Here is a 12,927-nt window from a genome sequence, read left to right on the forward strand (position 1 = left end):
ACTTTAACTAAAATTTTAAACTAATATATATATATGATGACCAATTGAGAAAAGGTTAATTTACAAATAATGACATTTGATGCATTTAAGTTAAAATTACCAATTTAACATATTTTTGAAATATTGTCTATCATATATTTGTAATACTCGGATGTTAAGAGGAAAAAGCAAATGAATCATTTTTACTTATAAAAAATGAATTCCTATAAAAAAGAACGTCCATTTAAAATAAATATTCACTAATCGATAGGTGAGTTAAATAAGTTTATATGTTATTTCTGTAGACAGATAATAATCCCTTCGTTTTATTTATTTTTTCTTGCATTTTTTTTTATTGTTTACACAAATTCTCATTTTGCATAAAATATGATTTTAATTTAAGTATTTGAAGATTAAATTATTCCGTTTTTGCACTGTAACACGTTGAGGACTTTTAATCTGAACTGATGATAATGAACATTGCTTGCCTTACATTTAGAGGAATGAAAAAATTGTTCTATTTTCCGTTGAAAACAACGTTTTTCAAATTATAAATGCAATTGTACAATTATTCAATTTACATTATAGTTCCTATATTGGAAGCATTTTTTGCTATGAAACATTTATAAATTATCTTAAGATAAGAGATTTTTAAAAGCATTAATATTGTTTAAATTTATAATTTGCAAAAATTTATATTCATTTTGAGAAAGAGGAGACATTTCCTCAACATACATTTTTGAGACGGATTCATCCGTCTCACGAATTCTCCATTTAATTTTTGCAACACGTTTTTTGATATCGATTTTAATTTTATCTGGCCTACAAAAATGAGTAATTTCGGAGAGAACAATTTTTTTTCAAACCTTTTTTCCACTTTTCCAATTTTTTATTAAAGTAGTGGCATCTAATTGCATTCTTCAGTTTACTAACAATGGAAGGTCACGCTGTTAAAATCTGAGATCGGGATGAGATTTAGTGTAATGATAGTATACATTTAGAATGTTCATTCATGAATGTATTAAAACGCAATGGCCAGTCAGTTTCGAGAAAATGGTCCTCAAACTTTTGGTAATGCTTATGTACTGATAACTTGACTCCCGCCCGGATGATCCCAATGGCATGGTTGTCTAGGTAACCATCTCGTATACGGAAGGTCAGGGTTCGAACCTGGCTGGGATATTTTCTTTTCTTTTTTTAATAATTCTTATTGAATTAAAAATTTACAAATACTTTTAATTAATATGCTTTTAATTTTTTATTCAAAAATGAATAATTATTATCGAAATGCATAATAAAATTAAAATTTTAAAAGAAAAAAAATTAAAAATACAGATGCATTTTTTTAAAAAAAATAATTTAATTAACGACAGTTTTAATTAATTAGATTTTATTTAATTACAGATTAATTACAAATTTTATGTAATTACAGATAGTTTTAATTAATATGCTGCTTATTTTTATGCAAGGATAAATGGTGATAGTTATTAATTATAAATACTCGCATCGTAAAAAAATTATTCAATATTTTAAAAAAAACTATCCTACATACATTTATTCTTTATATAGAAGAACCAGTATGGTAACTATAGTAAAAACATTGGAAACAAAATATATTTCGACCTCTTACACAACTGGTAAATGATAATTGCCCACAAGAGCAAGGTTTCTTTAAGAGATCTGTGGGAAAACAAATTTCATATACATTTAAAAATATCTTTCATCAGAAAATTGGGCAGCATATCATGCATACCTTATCTTATTAAAAATTGGTGATGACAATTGATGGTGCACAATTAATTGAATTTTTATACTATCTTCGGGATAATTTATTTCTTGATAAAATTCGTTTAAATAAGAATTTTGTGTACGCTTTATACGCTTTGAACCATCTGCCTACGCATTCAATAAATTAACGCCTGCTCGCTACTATTTCTTTTCATTACTGCAGTTGGGGAACTTTGCTTACACATTTAACAAATATCAGCTGTTCTTTTCAATTTTTGATATAAATACAGCTTCATTGAGTTAGAATTGATAATTTATTATTATTCAAATCCAGGAATTTGAAAATTAATTGCTTGAAAATGGTGCAAGCAAGTAAAATTATCTGTAGCCATTAATGTGACGTTTTTAATTATTTTTCCTTTAAACATTAAATTATAATTTAAGTATTTAAAGAATAAGCATTTATCCTTGCATAAAAATAAGTAGCATATTAATTAAAACTATCTGTAAATCGTTAAAAATTAAATTATTTAAATTTAATTTTAAAAAAACTATCTGTATTTATAATTTTTTTGAATTTTAATTTTATTATTATGCATTTCGATAATAATTATTTATTTTTGGATAAAAAAATTTAAAGTATTTGTAAATTTTTAATTGAATATTAAAAAAAGAAGAAAAATCCCAGCCAGATTTGAACCCTCATACCTTCCGTATACGAGACGGTTACCTAGACAACCATGCCATTGGTTGTCTAGTCAAGTTATCAGTATATAAGCATTACCAAAAGTTTGAGGACCATTTTCTCGAAATTGACTGGCTATTGCATTTTAATATTTTCATTAATAAACATTCTAAATGTATACTATAATTATATTAAATCTCATCCAGATTCAGATTTCAATCCTGTGACCTCCCCTTGTAAGATATTGTAGATATTGATTGCTATTATACGCAGATGATGGCTTTATTTTTGATGTCCGAAAATTTCAATGCTATTATTTATAATTAAAATCATGCCGCCAGCGTCCTGGCATAGGGGTAGCGCGTCTTTCTCGTGATCTGGGCGTCCTGGATTCGGGTCCCGTTCGGGCGGGGTTGTTGTTCTTCTGTGTTGTATCCGTGAGGTGTGTGAATGTGCCCCCCTGTAAAAAGAGGTTGTGCAAGTGAATGTGACTCATGAAATAGCTAAGTCGTACTCTTGGCCATAGTTGGCGCTACTGAAAAAACAAGGAACGCTCATTTGGCTTAAATCGCTGACAGATAACTGTCAGAGAGCTTGTAAAGTGCCATAAGTCACAACAAAATCATGCCAAAGTAACGGAGAAAAATAAAAGACACACCGAACATCAACTCAAGAGATAAAATTTCTACATTTCTCTCGTTCTTAAAGGGTAATTATCAATTTTACCGTGAGAAAAAGGTAATTATTCAACGAGAAAGAACCCTCAATCATCTCGGAAGGATTACAGAACGAAAAATAGTCATTCTCTGAAATCCTTTTAAATATTCGCCAAGATTTTCCTGCCAAAGGTAACTAAGCTCCAGTAAACTTTCAATGTGAGCGCAAGTGCTACTGTCCCGAAAAAATATAGATAGAAAAATAATTAAGAAAAAAATTTCATTTAATCATAATTCTTTTTATTGACATCGAAAAACTTGAATAAATTGTCACACTTTTAAGGTATATAATTAAGTGAAAATATGCTTGCAGTCTATTACTTATGTTACTTCATTTAAAATTGAATTTTTTTAAAGACTATAGTGCTATTCATACCACGAATGGATCTTAGATTTCGCATTTTCCAACAGATGCTTGAAAGGTATGCGTAACATTATAAATATTAGTTCAATATTAGGAAGATGAATTAATGGAATAGAAACGAAACTAGAATTTTCCGTGATGTCGCTACAAAGAAAATTCGCTAGAAATCTTCTATTTGAATTATTTTCTCTTTTCGTGAGAAAAGGTATATCCATTAGTTAATAAACTTATTTTAGTCTTTTTTTTTATATTCATTTAAATTTTAGAACGATGCAAATGAACATTAAAAATTTCCTAGTCTTCGTCATTTATAGCATGAAATCGTCTTATATTTCTTTTTGTGTACAGCCAATCGTCCCGCCACCACTGAACGAAGTAATATCGACGGTAAACCCTTTTATACTATTGGCAATAAATTTGTAAAAAGGAAAATTCTAGCTGTGCATCTGTACTAGATTTTTTGTTAAAAAAAAAACTCACTAATTACATAATATTTTTTGATAGTGATTACATAATATAATATCTAACACTTTTTTTGTCTTCATTGAAGAATATTATCTAATATTTAGAGAAAAACTTTTAAAAAAATAAAACATATTCACTATTTACTTTAATTCAATATATATTATTTCTATATTTAGGTATTTGTTGCGGATCAGGTGTCTGTCTAACTTGCATGATATATTTCAAATTAAAGGACTTCGAACTTTTACCTGAAATCGATGAAGATAGTGAAGAATTCTTTTGCTTGGAAGAAATTGTGAACTACATTCCAGGCTCGTAAGCAAAAAAATTTTGTAGAATATTTTTATTATTATTAAACTTTTTACCCATTTTAACAAAATGCATTATCCCTTATTGAAGGAATATCGTTTTTGACTTATTTTCTTAAAGTTCATTTATATTATGAGCATGATTTTATAGCACTAACTTTCAAAATTACGTATTTAATTAATTTAATAATGAATGTTGACCGAAACATATGTGTTATTAATTAATATGCTGTGCATTGAATAAAACACTTTATTTACAAAATATTTCATATTAACAAAATTTTAGGGATTTAGCGTGGCCAGCATTTCAGCTGCTTCATTTCCCCTCCCTTTTCCTGTTATTTCCAAGTTTTATATACAGGGTGTTGCCGAATTCAACAGATAAATTCAGGCGGGTGATAGTAGGCATCAAGAGAATAAGGAATAACCATACAACATAGGTCCCAAACGACGTTTAATTGGTAAAAATCGCAAAAGTATAGAGTCGGAAAACTTCTAGACACTAAAAAATTAATTAAAAAAAATCATAGTTGAAACACAATTTGTTAAGTGAAAGCACATTCTTAATTTTTTTTTTTTTTTTTTTTTTTCATGCTGGTAACATTTGGATTTGATGATCTAGGGGGTCGTAAATTACTGAAAACCAAAAAGTAGTTTAGAACCCATATTTGCAAATATAATAAAACTTGAAGAAAATTAAAAGCTTGAAAATGTAAGGAATTTTATATTCTATAGTTTGATATAAGCGTGTAATATGAGAATTGAGGAATTTTAAAGATATTAAAAAAAAAAAAAAAAAAAAAAAAAACTAAAATGGGAACTAGGAAACATCGCTGCAACATCAGTATCGATGTTCGCAGAGAGCGTTGTCAAATTCAGAGCAAGGATAATAGGCATTAAGTAGATGAAAAATTACCAGAAAACATAGGGTCGCAGGTAACGTTTATTCAGTGAAAATCGCAAAAACAGAGAATGGGCCTGGCAAAGAGAATGGACCTATAAATGCGAGGATTAGGAACAAAGTAATCGAGAAGTCTTCTCGTATGTAAATTTTTCATGCGTTCGAGAAAAATAAAAGCAGTCGTATTCATTAATGAGCATTGTAGAATTGGTGGTCTTTATACTTCATTCGCAAACAAGGCAGATTTCACGAATGTAACTAAAATATGCTGGTGCTCCATCATGCATTAGCCATATTGTCGGTGTTCCCTGCAGTAAATCCGGAGGAACGTGCTGGAAGAAAACAAGGAATTTTTTGATGCTGAGGCGTTCGGGCAGAAGATACGGTCCAAATAGATGATTCTGCACAAATGTTAATATCAAACTTGTGTTGTACATTCGACGAGATAGTGATATGGGGATTTTTGAATACCAAATATTTGCATTGTGTGTATTAAAGACACTTTATCACGTAAAACAGACTTGATCTGAAAATAAAACTCTAGCAGAAAAGTGTGTATCTTCCTGTGTGACATGAAACATCCAGCGTGCAAACTCCACGCGATTTTAGATTTTCAATGAAAAACGTTACCTGCGACCCTATGTTTTATGGTAATTTTCCATCTACTTAATGCGTATTATCCTTGCTCTAAATTTGACTTTCGAATTTGACAACGCTCTCTGCGAACGTCAGTACTGATGTTGCAGCGATGTTTTCTGGTTCCCGTTTTAGTTTTTCTTGAATATCTTTAAAACTCCCCAATTCTCACAAACACATATCAAATTATAGAATTCCTTACATTTTCAAGCTTTTAATTTTCTTCTTCTATTTTTGTAAATATGGGTTCTAAACTACTTTTTCGTTTTCAGTAATTTAAGTTTCCCTAGATCATCAAATTCGCATGTTAAAGGCATGGGAAAAAAAAAAAAAAGCTTTTAAGAATATGCTCTCACTTTTAAAAAAATCATAATTTAAACACCATTTGTTATTTTTTTATTAATTTTTTACAATTTCCAACAGTTCTCCGACTCTATATTTTTGCGATTTCCACCAATTAAACGTCATTTGGGACTCCATGTATGGTGATTCTTTATCCTCTTGATGCCTACTATCACCCCTTTGAATTTGTCGGTCGAATTCGGCAACACCCGGTATGTAATATATATATAATTATACAAAATCCTTGGCCTTTTGCGGAAACATCTAAAATTTTCAAAATAATTTTGCTTTATTTTCTTCCTCTTATATATTTCACAGCACATTTTTAATACAAGGGGTGTTCAAATGAAAACATACGAAACGACACTGTGGGTATAAATGAAGACTTTATTCAAAATATATACCTAGGTCTGAGCACAACTGATTAACGAGCTGAAGGATTTCTTGTTCCCAGAATTCTTGTGGCCGTGATGAGATCCAAACCTTAACAGCGTCCTTGAGTTCGCTGTCTGAATTGAAGCGCTTCCCTTTTAGATGTTTTTTCTGGGAATCAAACACATGAAAATCGCAGAGTGACATGACCGGGTCGAGTTGCTCCCACTTTGAACTTGGCCAGTTCTGCGTGTGTGATGCTGCAGACGTGTGGACCCGCTGAAGCAAACTCCTCTCCCACTTAAATTATTAACTTTCTAACATCTGCCCTATATAGTTTTGCTGTGTAAAATTTATCATCTTCTATTCTACATAACTTCCATTTAATTCATATTGTAAAGTCAACTTTATTTGCTTTCTTAGGTCCCGGTTAGGTTGTCAAGTGAAATTAAGCGAAAGGATGAACAATATGGAAATACGTTTCCCAAAATATAATTTCAATTGGAAGAAAGATCATAATATGGATTCTGCATAAAAATTTCATAAAAATGAATGCTCGATATGTACAAGGTTGGAAACTTAATAGTGACAACCATATAATTATAACCGAAATAAGATTTGTGTCAGCTGAAAAATTTACAGTATAATCATTGAATGCAGTCACCAGATTTGTGCACAATTTGTTTCCAGTGACGATGGAGCCATAGAATACCTAAAGCAATACTGATTTTTCTGGTAATTCGTCTATTGCTTTCAAAACTGCTAACTGTTCAGTAGCAAATGCCACAAAGAAGTTCCTTCTTTAAAACCAAATTATAATTAAAAAGGCTTAAATCTGGGTACATTAACCGTAATCAGTCGCAGCTGCTACCAAACTATTGCGGAGGCTCTTAAAGCGACAGACTGCTCGAACCAAAACAATGACAGAACTGGCACAGCCTCTGGTATTCTTCACTTTCCAATGGCCGATAATAAGTTGTATACAACTTAAGTAACTAGATAAAAAAAACCTACAAACATTTCAAGCTAATACCAATTATGTATAGTACAAGCTGAAATTATATAGTTGTCATTATTAAAATTCTAACTCCAATATAGATTAAAAATACAGTCCATCTACAAAGTATCCAAACGCGACTCGTTACTTCGAAACTAATTACGGCACAATAAAATTAAAAAAATCTATCACTTAAAAAATGGATTAAAAAATCACTTTGATTTATCCAGATGACCATTTTCACAGAATACGCACACACTCTGTTTTATCAAATGGTAACATTTTGGAAAGAAAATTCATATTCTCTTGATTAAATTTGTTCGAATACAAACAAAAACAGGAATCATTGATAGCAATGAGCAGTTGAAATTCAAGCGTCCTTTATTAAATGAAGACTGCCTTTTTTTCCTAACACGTGTTTCCAGATTACAATAATTCTTGCTTTATATTAAAATCACACATAACAAGAATTCTTAAAAAAGCTGTTCATTTCTTAAATTTTAAAATTACAAAGTTTGTAGTTTTAAAAATTATTTAATGCAAACAAAAAAAAAAATCTAAATCTACACAAAAAAGCAACAATTAAAATTCTGCTGCGCAACATTTTAAGCATTTCCATTTAGACATTTCGACGATATACAGCAAAATTAAAAAGCATTCAGAATATCTCGGTTTTATTCTTTTAGGGGGTCTTCTCAACTTAAACTATAGATTAACCAAGAGAATTTGGCTAATCTATCATGTGAAGCCAAATGCTTCAAGAGTCAAGTTTATGAAATTTAAAAAAAGAAAGCAAGTCTCTGGAAAATTAATACAACACGAAAGGCGTCTTCTCAATCCAGAAAGATTAAAATCAAGCAGTGTTTGGGCCCTTTTTTGATGGACTGTATTTGCATGCATTTTTTAATATAAAGACTAAGTAACAAATTCTCATTTTTTAATGCTAAAGTGCATATAAATTTTACTAGTGCTCTGATATTTTACGATATAATATCTTAAGAAAGAAGTATTTTAACAGAAACTTCAATTTACTGCTTGCAGTATCTGTATAATCTTTTAAATATTCAATGAAATTCTTTTATTTTCCTGATTACTGTGTGGTTAAAAAACTTGTCGAAAAGATTTTAATATTAACATATCGATAATTTTCGGTTTGAATCTGCAATTAGAAAATTGACACAATATATTGTCAAGTTGGCACTATAATTGGCAAGCATTATTATTGCAGTATTTAGGTAAATTATTTCAAAAGCATATTAAGAAATTTTGAATAATAGAAATAAGCAATATGTTTCGAAAACCTTCAAAATATTTACATTATTTCTGTCTAAAATTAATTTCTTTTTCAATAATTGTTTCATGTAAGAATATTCGACATGTGAATTTATTTTCTTGCATTAGATGGTGCTGTTCTGTTTTCTTGTTACCATTATCTTGTTTAAATGTGAAATAAATAACTTTTTTCTGAAATGAAGAAGTGCGGTTGTTTTTGAATACGATTTAACTTCCTACGAACCAGAGTAATAACTCTTAGAATAATTGTTGTGATAAAAATCGAGATCAGCATAAACTTCCATATTTTATTCTGTAAATGCTCTTATAGAGCTTACACAGCGATTTTTGATTACAGCCTATTTGTCAGTGAGGTAAAGAGCTTTTATCCTATAAAAAAAAATCGAGGCACATATTTGGTACAACCTTAGTTTTATATCAAATAGCACCACAATTTTTGTCATATTAAAAAAAAAAATTTTTTTTAATATGCGAAAATGATAGAAAAATCCAATAAATGTAGTTACTAAACTAGAAACTGGATAGTCATCATGAAATTCAATCACGATAACATTTCAGTTTGCTACCCCCATTGTCATCAGCTGGGAAACATTTTTAAAAATTACGAAAATGCAATAAACATTACAAAAATTCATCCACTTCTAAAATCTTAAATACAGTTCACAGGACAGGAAATATATATATTATTTCCTTCTCAGCGAAATTAATATGAAAATACTGCTACAATGTCAAAAGAGTATCTTAAATTGCAATTTTGATTTTTTTAAATAATGTAATTTTTCATTTAAACATTTCATTTTAAAAACATTTTTCCTGTCCTATAAAATTCTGTTTTAGATGTCAAATAATTTATTTTTTTCTTATTTCAATATATTTTATGCATTAACTGATAATCAATAACTGAATTTTATTCAGTTCATTTTGATAAACAGGATGATTCAAATTAAAGTATCCCTGTTTGGGACGCCCTGGCCGGAGAACCAATCGACGTAACGCTTTCATATTTGGGTTATTATACATTTCAGGCCATGGGAAATTTTTGATGCAATAAAACAAAATTAGCTAAAAAAAGCCTCTAGATGAAATGTGGCGCTATGATTGGTTTAGGGTCATGAATAGGAAATACGATACCAACAATAAAGGATAGAATACGGAGTATCTGTAATAAAGTCCATTGTTGCATTAATAACGCAGAAATTTCGCTAGTTAGATGAAAATTCGAATATTCAACATTGCGAGCTAGGCTCGAGAACAAAATTTGCATAATGGCGAACAAAAGGTCGTTCTTAACAGATAAAATGTTGAGCGTACAGGTTCCGAATATTCTTAGGCCAAATTTTACCAAAACAGCAATAATGATGCCAAAGCGCTTCGTTTATACCGAGGGCAAAAATCTTGGCGTACGGGTCCAATAACACCTTGCACTCAGCGACAAATGGGAAAACGTTTAGAGAAAACAGGCAGCTTTGCTGTTATAGCAGCTGTGGACGTAAAACTCAGATACTGTAGGTGATAGAAGACGTCGCAGCGTCTGTCGTTGAGCAAGACAATTCGAACACAGCAGGGACATCTAATGCTCGCGCCGTATCAAGGCAACTGATGTCGCCATACATTACAGTTTGGAAGAGCACGCGGATAGCACTCGAAGGATATCCGTATAAGATCCATCGCTCGCAAGAGTTAAAACCAGTCAATGACGATGTGCGTGAAACTTTTTTGGCACGTATGGAGATGGAGCAGAATTGACCTTGGAACATCCTATGGACCGATGAGGCTCACTTTCACATGTGCAGAACAGTGAACAATCAAAACTGCTGTATTTGGTCCACTGCGAATCTTCACCAGATTCAACAAATGCCTTTGCATTCGTCGCATGTTATTGTTTGCATCAGCTTCACTGCGACCTTTTTGATTGAGCCATTTTTCTTTGAGGAAATCACTCCGTCGGGACCAACAACATGTTCTGTAATCGCAGAATGTTATCGAGATATGTTGCAAACTTTTTGTAATTCCAGAACTCCAGCAGTGTGGATGGCTAACTTCAAGAATATTCCAATGAGTTGGTGCTCTTCCTCACATAACACGTGTGATTCAACTATTGATGCGATGTCATTTTACTGATTATCACATAATCAGTTGTGTATTTCCTACAAGATAGTCTCCACGTTCACCTGACCTAACCCCTTGTGATTTTTAGCTTTGGGGTTATCTCCAAGACAAAGTTTAGCGAGGAAACATAGGAAATCTGGCGGATTTGAAGAACCAGATCCTCTTGCACGTACGCAACATCGAACGCGATCTGCTACATGCCGCTGTGAATCTTGTTAGAACACGGTGTAACACGTTAGCCCTGAAGCAAGGATATCCGTATAAGATCCATCGCTTGCAAGAGTTAAAACCAGCATTGGAAACCATCTGTGAAACTTGTGTTTGCTGTTTTCGTTTATTATCATTGAAATTTCTGTAGCAACGAAAGTTTGTGTTGTGTAGTAAAGTTTATTAATTTTTGTTGGTGTCATGCTTCATATTCATTACCTTAAACCGATTGCAGCACAACATTTCACCGATTTTGAAACAATTTCATTCGCAGTGTTGCTTTGCATTTGTTGGACTCTTTCCCTGACCTTTTATCTGCTTTTCTAAAGCTTCATATCTCTCACATGTCAATTTGACATATTGAGGCAAATCTTTGAAATTGAATTTTTTTCTTCATCGTTTAAGAATGAAAAGATTTTCATATAAGAAAGGCACCATTGGTTCAAATGTCTGAAATTTTAGAAATGTGATTATTAGCAATATAAAAGAGCCAATTTTAGCCAGAATCAATTTATCCTGACAAGCATTTATATAATTACTTACGACAGATACATTTAATTTTTTAAACTGAAATTTATGTAATTTAAGTTGACAAACACTTTTAGAGCAGTTCGCAAACACTGACGTTCTTCAACCAGCAGACAGAACAAAACTTCAATGGAAATTCAGAACTTGTAATTTCCAGGAAATCTACACATTTGGCTGGACTATCTCCAAATATTCTAGACACTGCTCTAAACTACATTGCATCTATACATCTACTTTCCATCCAGTAGATTTATGTCCATTCTGAAACTTTTCATAGATTATGTGTAGTCCACAAGTACCTAGATTGAAAATTTTTATATATAATGTATAAAAAATAATTTTAATGTATAAAAAATAATTTAGATTTACATTTGGTCTATCCATATTAATTGGTAAAAATTGATATAATTTCTTTAAGATTTTCAAACAGTTCATGTGCAGTGGTATGTCTTAAAAATACTTAATTCCAATATCTTGGAGACTATTAGTCGATTCACACCAACATCCTACAATAAGATCCATTTGACATTTTTCTGAAATGCCGTTTCAAAGGTTATCGGAGCTTATTAAAATTTTTTTATTGTTTAAAGATTTCTTAAGAGTTGGTTGAAAAAACGGAGCAAATCCGTAACATTTATAACGTATGACATCTTTGTAAGACCTAAGGTATATTATCTTGGTGTGTTCATGTGTGAAAAATATTTCCGATACATCATAGAATGCATTAAAGGACGAATGCGACACACAATTTTTAATGCCCATAAAACAACTTTAAATGATTGTTCTTGAACTAAGAAGTTCGAAATCGATTAATTTTCGGACATCAAATTTGACGTTTTCGGACATGACGTGTCATCTCCTGAATTCCTTTTAGGTACAACGTCCAATATCAATCACGACTTCTTTTTGAACTGGCACGCAGTTTTGTATATTTTTCTCTTTTAGCATGAATAATATGTGTCCATTTTGCCATATTATTTAGTGTTATTTCTTCTTACAAAGCGAGCAATATGCAGCGAACGGATTTTGCGGAAGTTCTCTAATCCATTCACAAAGTCAGGACTTGATCTGTCCAATGCTTATTAATAAAAAACGGCGAGTTTCCGCTCGAAAATGGTACTTCGTTTTTGAAGCTATGACTATGATCTTTTATTCTTGCAATGTTTAGAAATTGGTGATTAAAAAAACCTAAGAAATTTAAAATTTTTACTTTCCCGGCTTTTATGGAAATTTTCTATACTCACCGTTTTTCTGATGATTTTTAAATTTTCCGTATTCTTCCGGTACCGTGGCAACC

Source organism: Argiope bruennichi, chromosome X1, assembly GCF_947563725.1.
Source record: "Argiope bruennichi chromosome X1, qqArgBrue1.1, whole genome shotgun sequence".
NCBI classification, from domain to species: domain Eukaryota; kingdom Metazoa; phylum Arthropoda; class Arachnida; order Araneae; family Araneidae; genus Argiope; species Argiope bruennichi.